Genomic DNA, 13010 nt, shown 5'->3' with positions numbered 1-13010 from the left:
GTTGAACAGAAGTGTGGGTAACCTAGGAACCTACAACTTGTGGTTGGCATCTGAAGTGGGAGGCAGTCTTATGGGAATGAGCCCTTAACCTGTGGGATCTGGGCTAACCCCAGGTAGTGTCAGAATTGTTTAATGAAAGGACAAACTGCAGACATTTGGTGTCAGAAGTGTAATGAATGGAGAAACAAGTCTTCTTTTACCTTCTTTCCAACCAACTAACCATTTATTTATGTATCCATTCACCCATTCTTCCACTCATCCATTTATCCATCTATCCGTTTGCCTCCATTTATCATCCATTCATTTAATCATCCAAGTATTTGTCCACCTTCATCCATTTATTTACCCACTGGTGTATTCATCCATTTCTATTGCTGCAGTGACCAATTACCACAAACAGTAACAGTGGTTTAAAACAACAGTGGTTTAAAACAACACAGACCATATTATACAGATGGTTTCCAACTTATGATGGTTCAACTTAAGGTTTTTCAATTTTACAATGGTGCAAAAGCAATATGCATTCAGCAGAAACCATACTCTGAATTGTGAATTTTGATCTTTTCCTGGCTAGCCATATGTTATACTATCCTCTCTCATGATGCTGGGTAGCAGCAGTGAGCACAGCTCGCAGTCAGCCATGTGATTACAAGCCATGAGAACAACCAATATACTTATAACCACTCTGCACCCATACAACCATTCTGTTTTTCACTATCAGTACAAATTCAAAAATTGCATGAGACATTCAACACTTATTATAAAATAGGCTTTGTGTTAGATGGTTTTGCCCAACTGTAGGCTAAGATAAGTATTCTGAACACATTCAAGATAGGCAAGACTAAGCTATGATGTTCAGTAGGTTAGGTGTATTAAACACATTTTTGACCTACGGTATTTTTTTGTTGTTGTTGTTGTTAGACACAGTATTTTATTTTATTTTATTTTATTTTATTTTATTTTATTTTATTATTTTATTTTATTTTATAGATTTATTTTTTATTGGTGTTCAATTTGCCAACATATAGAATAACACCCAGTGCTCATCCCATCAAGTGCCCACCTCAGTGCCCATCACCCAGTCACCCCCACTCGCTGCCCACCTCCCCTTCCACCACCCCTAGTTTGTTTCCCAGAGTTAGGAGTCTTTCATGTTCTGTCTCCCTTTCTGATATTTCCCACTTATTTTTTCTCCTTTCCCCTTTATTCCCTTTCACTATTTTTTATATTCCCCAAATGAATGAGACCATATAATGTTTGTCCTTCTCCAATTGACTTACTTCACTCGGCATAATACCCTCCAGTTCCATCCACGTCGAAGCAAAGGATGGGTATTTGTCGTTTCTAATGGCTGAGTAATATTCTATTGTATACATAAACCACATCTTCTTTATCCATTCATCTTTCGATGGACACCGAGGCTCCTTCCACAGTTTGGCTATTGGGGACATTGCTGCTAGAAACATCGGGGTGCAGGTGTCCCAGCGTTACATTGCATCTGTATCTTTTGGGGTATTTTCTTTTCTTTTTTTTTTTTTTAATTTATGATAGTCACACACACACACACACAGGGAGAGAGAGACAGAGGCAGAGACATAGGCAGAGGGAGAAGCAGGCTCCATGCACCGGGACCCGACATGGGATTCGATCCCGGGTCTCCGGGATCGCGCCCTGGGCCAAAGGCAGGTGCCAAACCGCTGCGCCACCCAGGGATCCCTTTTGGGGTATTTTCAACTTAACAATGGGGCTATCAGGACATAACCCTGTTCTAAGTTGAGGAAGATCTGTAGTTCTAGAATTCAGAAGTCCAAAATGGGTCTCAATGGGGCAGCCCAGGAGGCTCAGCAGTTTAGTGCCGCCTTCGGCCCAGGGCCTGATCCTGGAGACCTGGGATCGAGTCCCACGTCGGGCTCCCTACATGGAGCCTGTTTCTCCCTTATGCCTGTGTCTCTGCCTCTCTCTCTCTCTCTCTCTGTGTATGTCTCATGAATAAATAAATAAAATCTTTTTTAAAAAAAAATGGGTCTCAAGGGATTAAAATTAAAATGTTGGTAGAGTTGTACTCCTTTTGGGGAGAGTCAGTTTCCTTACCTTTTCCAGCTTCTATAGCCCACTTGCATCCCTGATCTATTGTCTCCTTCTTCAAAACAAAGATGTACACACATCTTCAAATTTACAAATCTTCAGAGTTTAAAATCAACACCTATGTGCACCTTCAAATCTCTCTCTAATTATGTACCTTCTGCCTTCCTCTTATAAAGATACTTGTGATTACATTGGGTCCATCCTGATAATCCAGGATAATCTTCCTATATCAGGGTCAGTTGATTAGCTAACTTAATTCCCCTTTGCCATGGTAATCTAACATACTCACAAATTTTAGGAATTAAGACATAGACATATTGGGGGCCATTATTCTGTTTACTGAATCATCCATCCATTTATGCTTTGATCCATCCAGTTCATTCATTAGTTCATCTTTGTGTTCATCTACCAATCCATCAGTTTGATCATCCATTCACTCATCTATTTATGTACCTATATACCCATGTATGTATGTATGTATCATCTATCAAGCTCTCCATTCATCCATCCAAACATCCAATTGTCTATTTATTTATCCATTCATCTAACTAGTCATTCACTTGCCTACCACCCATTCATCTGTCATATCAGCCATCCATCCTAATTTCATTATTCCCATTTATCCATTCAGCATCTATTCATCTACCAATCATTCATGCATCAATTTATCCACCTATTTAACCATCTATCTAATCATTCATGAGCTACCTTTATCTATCTTGCCTCTGACCTTTTAATTAAAAAAATAGTACCCCTTCCAGACCCCAAATACATGCATACACACACACACACACACACGCACACATACACCAAAATTTGGACCTAATGACTAAAACAGGTCATCCTAATTTGTTCTTAACCACCTCTTTAGCTCTGATCCTAACTCCAAATGACTTGGAGTTCCTGGACCCTAAGCCTCTCTCAGTTTTGCCTGTAGTAATTTGTACTGGCTGCATGCCATCTTCCTGTAATGGAGCCCTGCCTGTGTTGACTCTGTGTTGACCCTGATCTGCCCTTCTCTGGGTTATGCCCAGAAGGAGTCAAGAGAATAAGCAAACCTACAGTATATGAGTGTGTGCGTATGGAAAGTTCTGGATTAGAGCTATGTGCCTCAGGGTTTTTCTGCTCTACTACCCTTTTCCCAGTAAGGAGGTTTAAAAGAAAGTCATACTCTTCATGATATAGGTTGATTTACCCCCATGGGGAAGTGAGACAAATAGTACTAAAAACAGTTGTGATGAGATAGTCAGAAAAGCATCTTGAGGGGCACCTGGGTGATCAGTTAGTTGAGTGTATGATTTTTGATTTAAGATCAGGTCATGATCTTGGGGTTGTAGGGTTGATCCTCCTGTTGGGCTCCATGCTCAGTGAAGAGTCTGCTTCTCTCCCCCTGCCCCTGCCCCTGCTTGTGCTCTCTTTCTTTCTAAAACAAATAAATAATTCTGGAAAAAAAGGCATTTTGAAAATAAGAAAAAAAGTCATTTAAAAATCGTAAAAATTCACTGAGGAGGGCACTTGATGGGATGAGCACTGGATGTTATATGTTGGGAAATCGAACTTCAATTTTAAAAGATCTTAAAAATTGCCATTAGATAAGGACAAACTAAATCAATATGGCTCACTTTATTTTTAACAAGTTTTGTTTCCTGCTCAGACTTTTCCCCCACAGATACTACTACTAAGGTGAGAAAACATGTATTACTGAAGCAAAAGCATCCATAGAGGCAATAACTGCAACGTCACCACTCATTCACAGACACCACCATAATTTACGGTTGTCAGACGGGTGATGGTCTCTCACCACTGGCTGAGCCATAGATAAGGTTGACTGTGGGCTGTGTGATATTCCCAGCACTCAGCTAAAATGCCACTCCCTGCTCTATTGCTCAGGAGAACGTGTCAAACTACAAATGAACAGGAGTGACACTATTATAAGACTACTCCCATTTGTTTGTTTTCTAAAAGGTATCTCATTAGTGACGTTTGCCACATACCTCCTGATTGGCCATGTCATGTCAAGACATGATCACTGAGGACTACGACTGAATGACTGTCAGATTCCTATACAGTTTTGTTTTTTTTTTTAAAGATTTTATTTATTTATTTATTTATTCATAGAGAGAGATGGAGAAAGAGGCAGAGTCACAGGCAGAGGGAGAAGCAAGCTCCATGCAGGGAGCCCGACGTGGGACTTCACCCTAGGTCCCCCGGATCACACCCCAAGCTGCAGGCGACGCTAAACTGCTGCGCCACCGGGGCTGCCCTCCTATACAGTTTTACGATAAAAAAAATCCACGATGGACGCAAGTTTAAACTGGAATGAAATTGTTTGAGCAAGTCTTGGTAGATCAGCTCCTGTCCCAGAGATGCCATGAATTTGCTGAGTGAGCAGAAGTGCTGGTACATCTTCATGGAGTTCAAAACTGGCCCTTTGGGGGCACAGTCTACACTTTTTCAAAACTGTCCAAGGAAGACAGTGGAAATTATGTTGCTATTAGAGCCTAGGCCAAAAGAATATTTCAGGAATAAGTGAAGAGGGGCAGTGCTCTGGCAATTCTCTATGACCGATTGGCAGTCTGGTCTGGGAAGATATCACTTTTTAGTAGTTGGAAAATTCTAGGGCCCTGAGTCAAAAGATTTTTGAAGGCACTGACATTCCAACACTGAGACATCATCGGTTTATGAATAGGGGCTCTGGCCATCAACAAGACATGTGCAAATTATACACAAAGGGTTTATACTTTAACATCTCTTGTATAAAACACTACTTGAGGGGCACCGGGGTGGCTCAGTGGTTGAGCATCTGCCTTTGGCTCAGGTCATGATCTCGGGGTCCTGGGACTCCATCCTTCATTAGACTCCTGGTGAGGAGCCTGCTTCTCCCTCTGCCTATGCCTCTGCCTCTCTGTGTGTGTCTCTCGCAAATAAATTAAAATCTTAAAAAAAAATACACTACTTGAAATCCTCAACAATAATTCTTAGGTTTATGTCAAAGCTCTTTCACATTCTACACCTCATTTGGTCCTCACAGCAACTCTGAGAAATTGCCTAGACAGGGCATATCCCTATTTTACAGATGAAATGACTCCATCTAGAAAGTCAATGTTTGGAGATGGCAAACGGTTTTCATGCTATGAGCCATTCTTAGTTGGCGCCATTCAGGATGGGAGGGAACAATATATGGAGGTCTACCATGCTTTTCCTCAGCAAAAATGTGTTAACTAATTAATTTTAAAAACTGTAGCACTTTCTTCCTAAAGAATGAAACAGTGCTGCTTCTTTTATTGTTAATTTGCAGGTGGTAGTTTCTCTGAGCTGGTCAGTTATGCTGATTGTTAGAATTGTGTTCATAAGAAAAAGGATTCCACCACAACTTGAGGCTCGGTGAAAAGCCTCGGCTTAAGCAAGTTTTTATGGCTAAAATTATCTGTCGCTGCAGGAAAGTACACTGCTGGGTGAGAATGAAAGATTTATGGAACTGTTTCAGGGTAGAGTGACCGGTGTTTTAAAAGAAATCCTACCCAAGAACATTCAAGGTGTGACTTTTTATAAATCATGGTTACTAAAAGTGAGCACAGTCATTTGTATGTATTAACTCAAATAAAAAAAAATAAAAATAGTCGTAGTTATACATGTGTGAAAGAGCTCTGCAGCACTTTAAGAGTTAAATCAGTCAGATTAAATCATAAGAGATGGAAGCTATCTATTACCAGAAGTCACTTTAGAGGACAAAAGCTCCCTCAGGTCAAAGGCAAGAACACAGATTGACTTCAGGTGAATCAGTGGAATCAGTATGTTTCTTTTTTTTTTTTAAGATTTTATTTATTTATATATGAGACAGAGAGAGAGAGAGAGAGGCAGAGACACAGGCAGAGGGAGAAGCAGGCTCCCTGCAGGGAGCCCAATGGGCGGCAGTTGGGGGGGTGTTGAACCCAGGACCCCAGGAGCACAACCTGAGCCAAAGCCAGATGCTCAACCACTGAGCCACCCAGGTGTCCCTGGAATCAGTATGTTTTAAAGAGAGCAAGTCAACAGAAGAGGGAAAGCCTACACAGTACAGGGGGAAATGAGGGTTGTAGAAAAAGATGTAATAATGTAATTAACAATTTATAGAACAGTTTTCATGTGCTAAGTAGTTTGAATGAATCATTTAATCCATACAACAACCCTGTTAGCGGAATCAAAAAACTTCACTAGTGGTAAATCTGGGATTTGAACCAGATCTGTTGGCCTCCAAAGCCTGTGAGCTTAACTATTCTTATCCAGTTTTTTTCCCATGGAAGGGTGCTTTTGGCAGACTGACCCCTGTCATTTGGCTACACACATTCTTTTATTTCTTCTTTGGAAGTTACCTCTACACACTATGGGTCACTGTTCAGAATCTCCTCAGTGGCAAACCACAGACACATGATTTTTGAGCTATAAGGGAGAATAGACTTCACATTGTCCACTCTCCTCCTTTTACGAATGATATCTGTAACTTTATTTTTGCAAACTGCCATGAACACCTTTCCCCCAGCTCTGGGGAATAAGGTCCATGACCCAGCAGGGGAATTCCATTTTGGTAGTAAGATGTGATTTTAAAGGAATGCAGTAGATTTTCTTATGTGATTTGTTATGGTATTCATGGTCTAATCAGAAAACAAAAAACTCTGAGAGGTTAAGACATAAGGACTTTATTTGAGGACAAACAGGCCTAGGTCTAGCACACCTATAAACGGCCTTGGAATTGTTTGCAAGGGCAACATTATTGGAAATAAACATATAGGATATTACTTTGAAGGGTCAATTTCACTGGGGTGATATGTCTTGGCATACTTCTGCTTTCCTGACCTTGACTGGGGCAGATCCTTCCATCACAGGCTCTCATGGCACCATGTACCACTCCTTTATGGCACTTACTACTGCTGTGATGTCACATTTGTTTGCACAATTATTTGACTTATGCCTGTCTTTTCCATAGACTGTATACTCTCCACAAGGGCTAAATTTGTGCTGAATTTTCTCTGTCACTGTATCCCCGGCACCTAGGACAATGCTGTGAAAGTCAGACCTAGGCATTCAGTAAGTGTTCTCTCAGTGAATGTTTTCCATTTTAAACAGCAATCTCCTTAAGTATCTTCCTAAAAGAAATGAAAACATGTGCCTACACAAAGACTTGTATATGAATGTTCCTAGTAGTAATATTCATAATGGCCCCAGAGTGGCAACAATCCAAATGTCCATCACTGGTGAGTGGATAAACAAAACATGGCATATCCATACAATGGAATACCATTCAGCTATAAAAAGGAATGGAATGGAATATCATTCAGCTATAAAAAGGAATGGAATGGAATACCATTCAGCATTCTACAACACAGATAAACCACAAAGATATTATGCTAAGTGAAATAAGACAGACACAAAAGACTACTATTACATATGTATGAAATTTCTAGAAAAGAAAAAAAACCATAAAGAAGAAAGCAGATCCACGGTTCCTTGGGCCTGGGGCGTGGGAGTGACGATTGCCTGTATATGGGAAAAAAGGACCTTTTGGAGGTGATGGAAATGTTCTAAAATTGGATTGTAATGATGGTTGCACAACTATATAAATATACTAAAAATCATCAAACCGTACATTTGCAATTGTGAACTGTATGGTATGTGAATTATGCCTCAATATAGCTGTTAAAAATGTTTTTTAGGGGGACGCCTGAGTGGCTCAGCAGTTGAGCATCTGCCTTCGACCCGGTTGTGATCCTGGAGTTCCGGAATCGAGTCCCACATTGGGCCTACTTCTCCCTCAGCCTGTGTCTCTGCCTCTCTCTCTGTGTCTCTGTGTCTCTCATGAATGAATGAATGAATGAATGAATGAATATTTAAAAAAATAAAAAATAAAAATGTTTTTTAAAAAATCAATCTCCGGGCAGCCCTGGTGGCCCAGAGGTTTAGTGCCGCCTTTGGCCCAGGATGTGATCCTGGAGACCCTGGATCAAGTCCCACGTCAGGCTCTCTGCATGGAGTCTGCTTCTCTCTCTGCCTGTGTCTCTGCCTCTCTCTCTCTGTGTCTCTCATGAATAGGTAAATAAAATCTTTAAAATAAAATAAAAAATAAAAAATCAATCTCCCTAGTCATTTTTTCCTAACTTATGTTCTATGGAATATTATTTCTGTGGGACTTTGTACTAGAGACTGCTAGTTGAGTCTCTCAACTCTTTAGTGAGGGAACTTCATTTTTTAAAAAAGATTTTATTTATTGATGAGATAGAGAGCACACGAGAGAGCAAGTGCATGGGCACAAGCAGCAGGGAAGGGCAGAGAGAGAGGGAGAAGTGGTCTCCCCTTTCGATCCCAGGACTCTGAGGTCATGACCTGAGCCGAAGGCAGACACTTAACAAACTGAACCACCCAGGCACCCCAAGAACCTCAATTTTTAACATGGCACATAGGCAAGCAAAATAAAATCCATATTTTCCAACCTCCTTTGCAGCTCCATTTGGCCATGTGACCAAGTAGTGGCCAATGAGATGTAAGCAGAAATGATGTGTAATATTTCCAGAAAGGTTGTTTCAGGGACATGACTGAGCTCCATTTTTTTCCTCTTGCCTTTCCTTTCTTCCTTCCAAGGAAATGTGGACTGTTGCTCCAGCAGACATCTTGGACCTTGGAAACGAAAGGAAAGATGGCGGAGCAAAAATATTAAAGTTTGGATTCCTGACATACCATAGAACTGCTATGCCATTCTTGAACTGCCTGCTTCTCATATTTCTTTTATGCAGAACAAAAATAAATTTTAATTTTATTATGCCTTTTTTTCTGTTATGTGTAGCCAAATCTAATCCTAATACCAGTTTTATTTATTTATTTGAAGATTATATTTATTCATGAGAGACACAGAGAGAGAGAGAGAGAGAGAGAGAAAGAGAGGCAGAGACAGAGGCAGAGGGAGAAGCAGGCTCCACGCAGGGAGCCCGATGTGAGACTTGATCCTGGGTCTCCAGGATCACGCCCTGGGCTGAAGGCGGCGCTAAACCGCAGAGCCACCCAGGCTGCCCCTAATACCAGTTTTAATAGGCATTTAATGAAAAGAGGGTTTTGTGGTCAAATAATTTTGAAAATCATTAAAGTTTAACAGATTTCATTAATACAAGACCTCTCAGTTTTTAATATGCTAATGAGGAATGGCAACCTTCAAGATGCACCAGAGTATACACAACTTCCCAAACCAACTTGACTCTTTTTTTTTTTTTTTAACTTTTTATTGTTAAAAAAATAGGCTCCATCCCCAATATGGGACTCAAACTCACAACCTCCAAATCAAGAATTGCATGCTCTACCAGCCGAGCCAGCCAGGTGCCTCTGAAATCTCTTGATTGGATCATCTCATGGGATGAATGACTGAGGGGCAATGGGAAATGTTGCTTTAAAAGTTTACATTTTTGGGGTAGCCCGGGTGGCTCAGCAGTTTAGGGCCTACCTTCAGCCCAAGGCCCCGGTGGCTCAGTGGTTTAGCGCCTGCCTTCAGCCCCGATGTGAGTCCCACATCGGGCTCCCTGCATGGAGCCTGCTTCTCCCTCTGCCTCTTTCTCTCTCTGTGTCTCTCATGAATAAATAAATAAAATGTTTTTAAAAAATTTACATTTTTGCTTCTTTCCAATGCATCCTTCTTCTAGGCTGATCTTTCTTAAACATAAATTTGATGATATCATATAACTGTTTAAAATCCTTGAACAGCCCGGGTGGCTCAGTGGTCGAGCGATGCCTTCAGCTCAGGGCATGATCCCGGAGTCTCTGGATCAAGTCCCACATTGACCTCCCTGAAGGGAGCCTGCTTCTCCCTCTGCTTGTGTCTCTGCCTCTCTCTTTCTTTCATGAATAAATAAATAAAATCTTAAAATTAAATAAAGTAAAATAAAATCCTTGAACAATTCCTGTAGGACAAAGTTCAAACTCCTTTATGTAATAAATAAGACCTTTTGTAATCTGGCTCTTGCCTTCTCTCTAGCCTCACCCTAGCAATCTCCTTTACACATCATGAACCATTTGCACTGTTGAGACCTGCACATGTTCTACCCATCTCCTGGACTCTGCATATGCTATCCCACTGTGAGTGGAACACTTTCTACCTGCCGCCTTGACTGGTATTCTATCCTTTAAGACCAGGCTGTTGTATTAACTCATTCACATCCATTCGTGCTTTGAGCAATTCCTACTTACATATCAGGCAACACACTGTACTTGGGTTCCAAAGCTAAATAAACATAATCCCTGCCCTAGAGGGACATCAAATCAAATGCAGTTAGACAAATACTGTATTAGTCAGAGTCTGCTAATGGCTGTAACAGACAATCCTCCCATTTCAGTGACTTGGCATTAAGACAGTTCTTTTCTCATTTACAGCACAGTCCAATTCGGGTAAGCACAGGGGTTCTGCTCCATGCAGTCAGGGACCCAGGTTCATTCCATTGCCACTTTTGGGGGCCTCGAAGTCCTCCACTGGGTATTTTGCATCTGGCCAGCAGATGAGAAAGGAGGAGTTTCGAGGCTCACACAAGAGGTTTTGGGGGATGCCTAGAAATGAGATCTATCTGTCACTTCCGTCCAGTTTCCATTATCCAGAACTTAATCACATGGGCCTACCTGATTACAGAGAAATGTGGTTTTGCTATGAACCTCGGATGAATACATAATGGGCTGGTGAAATTAGCCTTTTCTGTAACACAGATATATAACAAGATATATAACAAGAACAGATATATAACAAGAACAATAAAGAAGCTCATGGTCTAATGGAGGAGACGGACAAGTCAACAGAGGCAGGAAGGCAGGAAAGAACATGGTCAGGCAGGATGTAACCTGTGTTTATGGAGTTACTACCAGAAAAGTTCTAGGACTGCTGGAAGTTCCGCTTCAGAGCTCCTAAGAATTGCTCTTCTGGAGCTGTCTGTAAATACCATGTGGTACAGATAGTTGTGCATCATCGCTGTCACCTCCATAACAGACTTTCAGGGCCTCTTAGTGTCAACCATCTCTTGTCCAGTCAGCCACTGTGATGTCCAGCTCTGCATGGGCTCCATTCGACTTCACGAGCTGTATCCTGACAAATCTTTGCCTCATGACCCTGCTGTAAGCCCCCTAGCACTGAGTTTTGGGACACCACAAAGCCCCACCTCTCACTTATGCATGAACTGAAGTGAATCTTTACCCAATGGGAGATGGAACTTCCTTCCTTTTCCTCTCCCATATAGGCTGTCCTAAGCCTCATGTCATGTGGCTTCTCAGAGGATAATCCTTTGAGCTGAAGCTATCAGCCACACATAGTGAGGTCAGATGAGTAACCATCCTGGTATCAGTTCTTCTTACTTCCCTACCTTCCTCCTTTTGCCTCCCATTCTGTCCTGTAGAATCAAGCTCTGTGTCCTAGAGAACTCAGGCCAAGACATCCCAATGAATGCATACTGCTAAAAGCCACTTAGCAATCAGTTTCCCCTCTAGTGCCTATTTGCAGGTCCCTGGATGCTGCAGATGTGGTTCCCCCCACCTTTTAAAAAAAAAGATTTATTTATTTATTTATTTAAGGAATCTCTACACCCAATGTGGGACTCGAACTCATGGCCCCAAGATCAAGAGTTGCATGCTCTACTGACTGAGCCAGCCAGGTGCCCCACTGCATAAGTGTTTTAAGGGTCAGATTCCACTAACCCTGTTCAGTTCTGCAGACATGACTCTGTGAAGGTCAAGCCCGCTGCCTCTCCTGAGTGTAGCCTCCAGGCCTTTGCTTGTACCTGTACATTTGTTTGTGGATCAGTTGTGTACTCCTATTGATTTCTTGTTTGGTAACATAACATCTGTATCTCTATGTTTGACTTCCTATGTGCTACAGACTTTTCTCAAGTTTAAGAACAGGAATTACTGTCTGATGAGTTTGCCTCCCTCCCGCTCCCACACCTCTCATTAATGTCTCTTTCTTCTGTGCCTTGGCACATGCATGCTGCTCCCTCGGTCTGGAGTTCCATTCCTTACCCAACTTGTTTATGTTATTTCATCTTTTGAGAGCGAAGGACATGATTTTACAAAGGGAGGGCCACTTGACTCCCATGTAGGACTCATCAAGTCTGTCTCTGATATAACTCTGCGCCCAGCCCTTTCCCAGGAACTAAAGGGCACAGACCTGAGCCCCATCAGCACTCTTGAGAGTTTTACATCCTTGATCCTGGGTTGGACTGAAGGGGTTGTGGCCATCAATTGCCTGGACCTGCCTCAGCCTCTGCAGCAGCTGGTTCAGGAGGGCAAGCATGCTGTCCCTGTGAGGCAGGGGGAACAAGTAGCTCTCTCCATACTCACTCACCAACAGCTTGGCAGAATTGAAGATCCTCAGGATCAATGTGTAAATCTCCATCTTTTTTTTTTTTTTTTTTTTTTTTTTTTAAGATTTTTTATTTATTTATGAGAATGCACAGAGAGGAGAGAGAGAGAGGCAGAGACGCAGGCAGAGGGAGAAGCAGGCTCCATGCACCGGGAGCCCGACGTGGGACTCGATCCCGGGTCTCCAGGATCGCGCCCTGGGCCAAAGGCAGGCGCCAAACCGCTGCGCCACCCAGGGATCCCTCCATCTTAATCCAAACTAGATTATGAGCTCCCGGACGACAGGGATATTGTCTGCCTTTGTGTTTACAACAATACCTGGAACACAGTTGGTGCTTAATAGTTTTGTTGTTGTTGTTGTTTTTAAGGAAGGAAGAAAGAGAAGGAAGGAAGAACCATGAGGTATCTTGGACAGCCTTGAGTCAAATGAGAGAAAAGTGGACAAGTGAGGTAGACAGGGGGCAGGGGGCTGCTATCTCTGTATTTTCAAACTGGAGAAATCTCTGCAAGAAAGTCAAGAAGTGGTCCTCGGAAAGGAGTCGGGGTCACAGGACAAAAACCACAGGAACACTGGG

The 13010-nt window shown here is 42.1% G+C and overlaps 1 long non-coding RNA gene across 1 annotated transcript in view; it reads left to right on the top strand.

The window, feature by feature from the left end:
• LOC140618471 (uncharacterized) overlaps nt 1-8193 on the top strand; it is a 54583-nt gene extending 46390 nt beyond the window's left edge. Inside the window, exons 4-5 of the long non-coding RNA XR_012018603.1 lie at nt 7049-7149; nt 7776-8193. This is a non-coding gene — a long non-coding RNA (uncharacterized lncRNA). The remainder of the gene's footprint in view (nt 1-7048; nt 7150-7775) is intronic.
• Nucleotides 8194-13010: the final 4817 nt, after the last annotated feature.

The sequence above is a fragment of the Canis lupus genome, chromosome 26, assembly GCF_048164855.1.
Source record: "Canis lupus baileyi chromosome 26, mCanLup2.hap1, whole genome shotgun sequence".
NCBI classification, from domain to species: Eukaryota; Metazoa; Chordata; class Mammalia; order Carnivora; family Canidae; genus Canis; species Canis lupus.
This window is presented reverse-complemented; position numbering and strand designations above follow the sequence as displayed.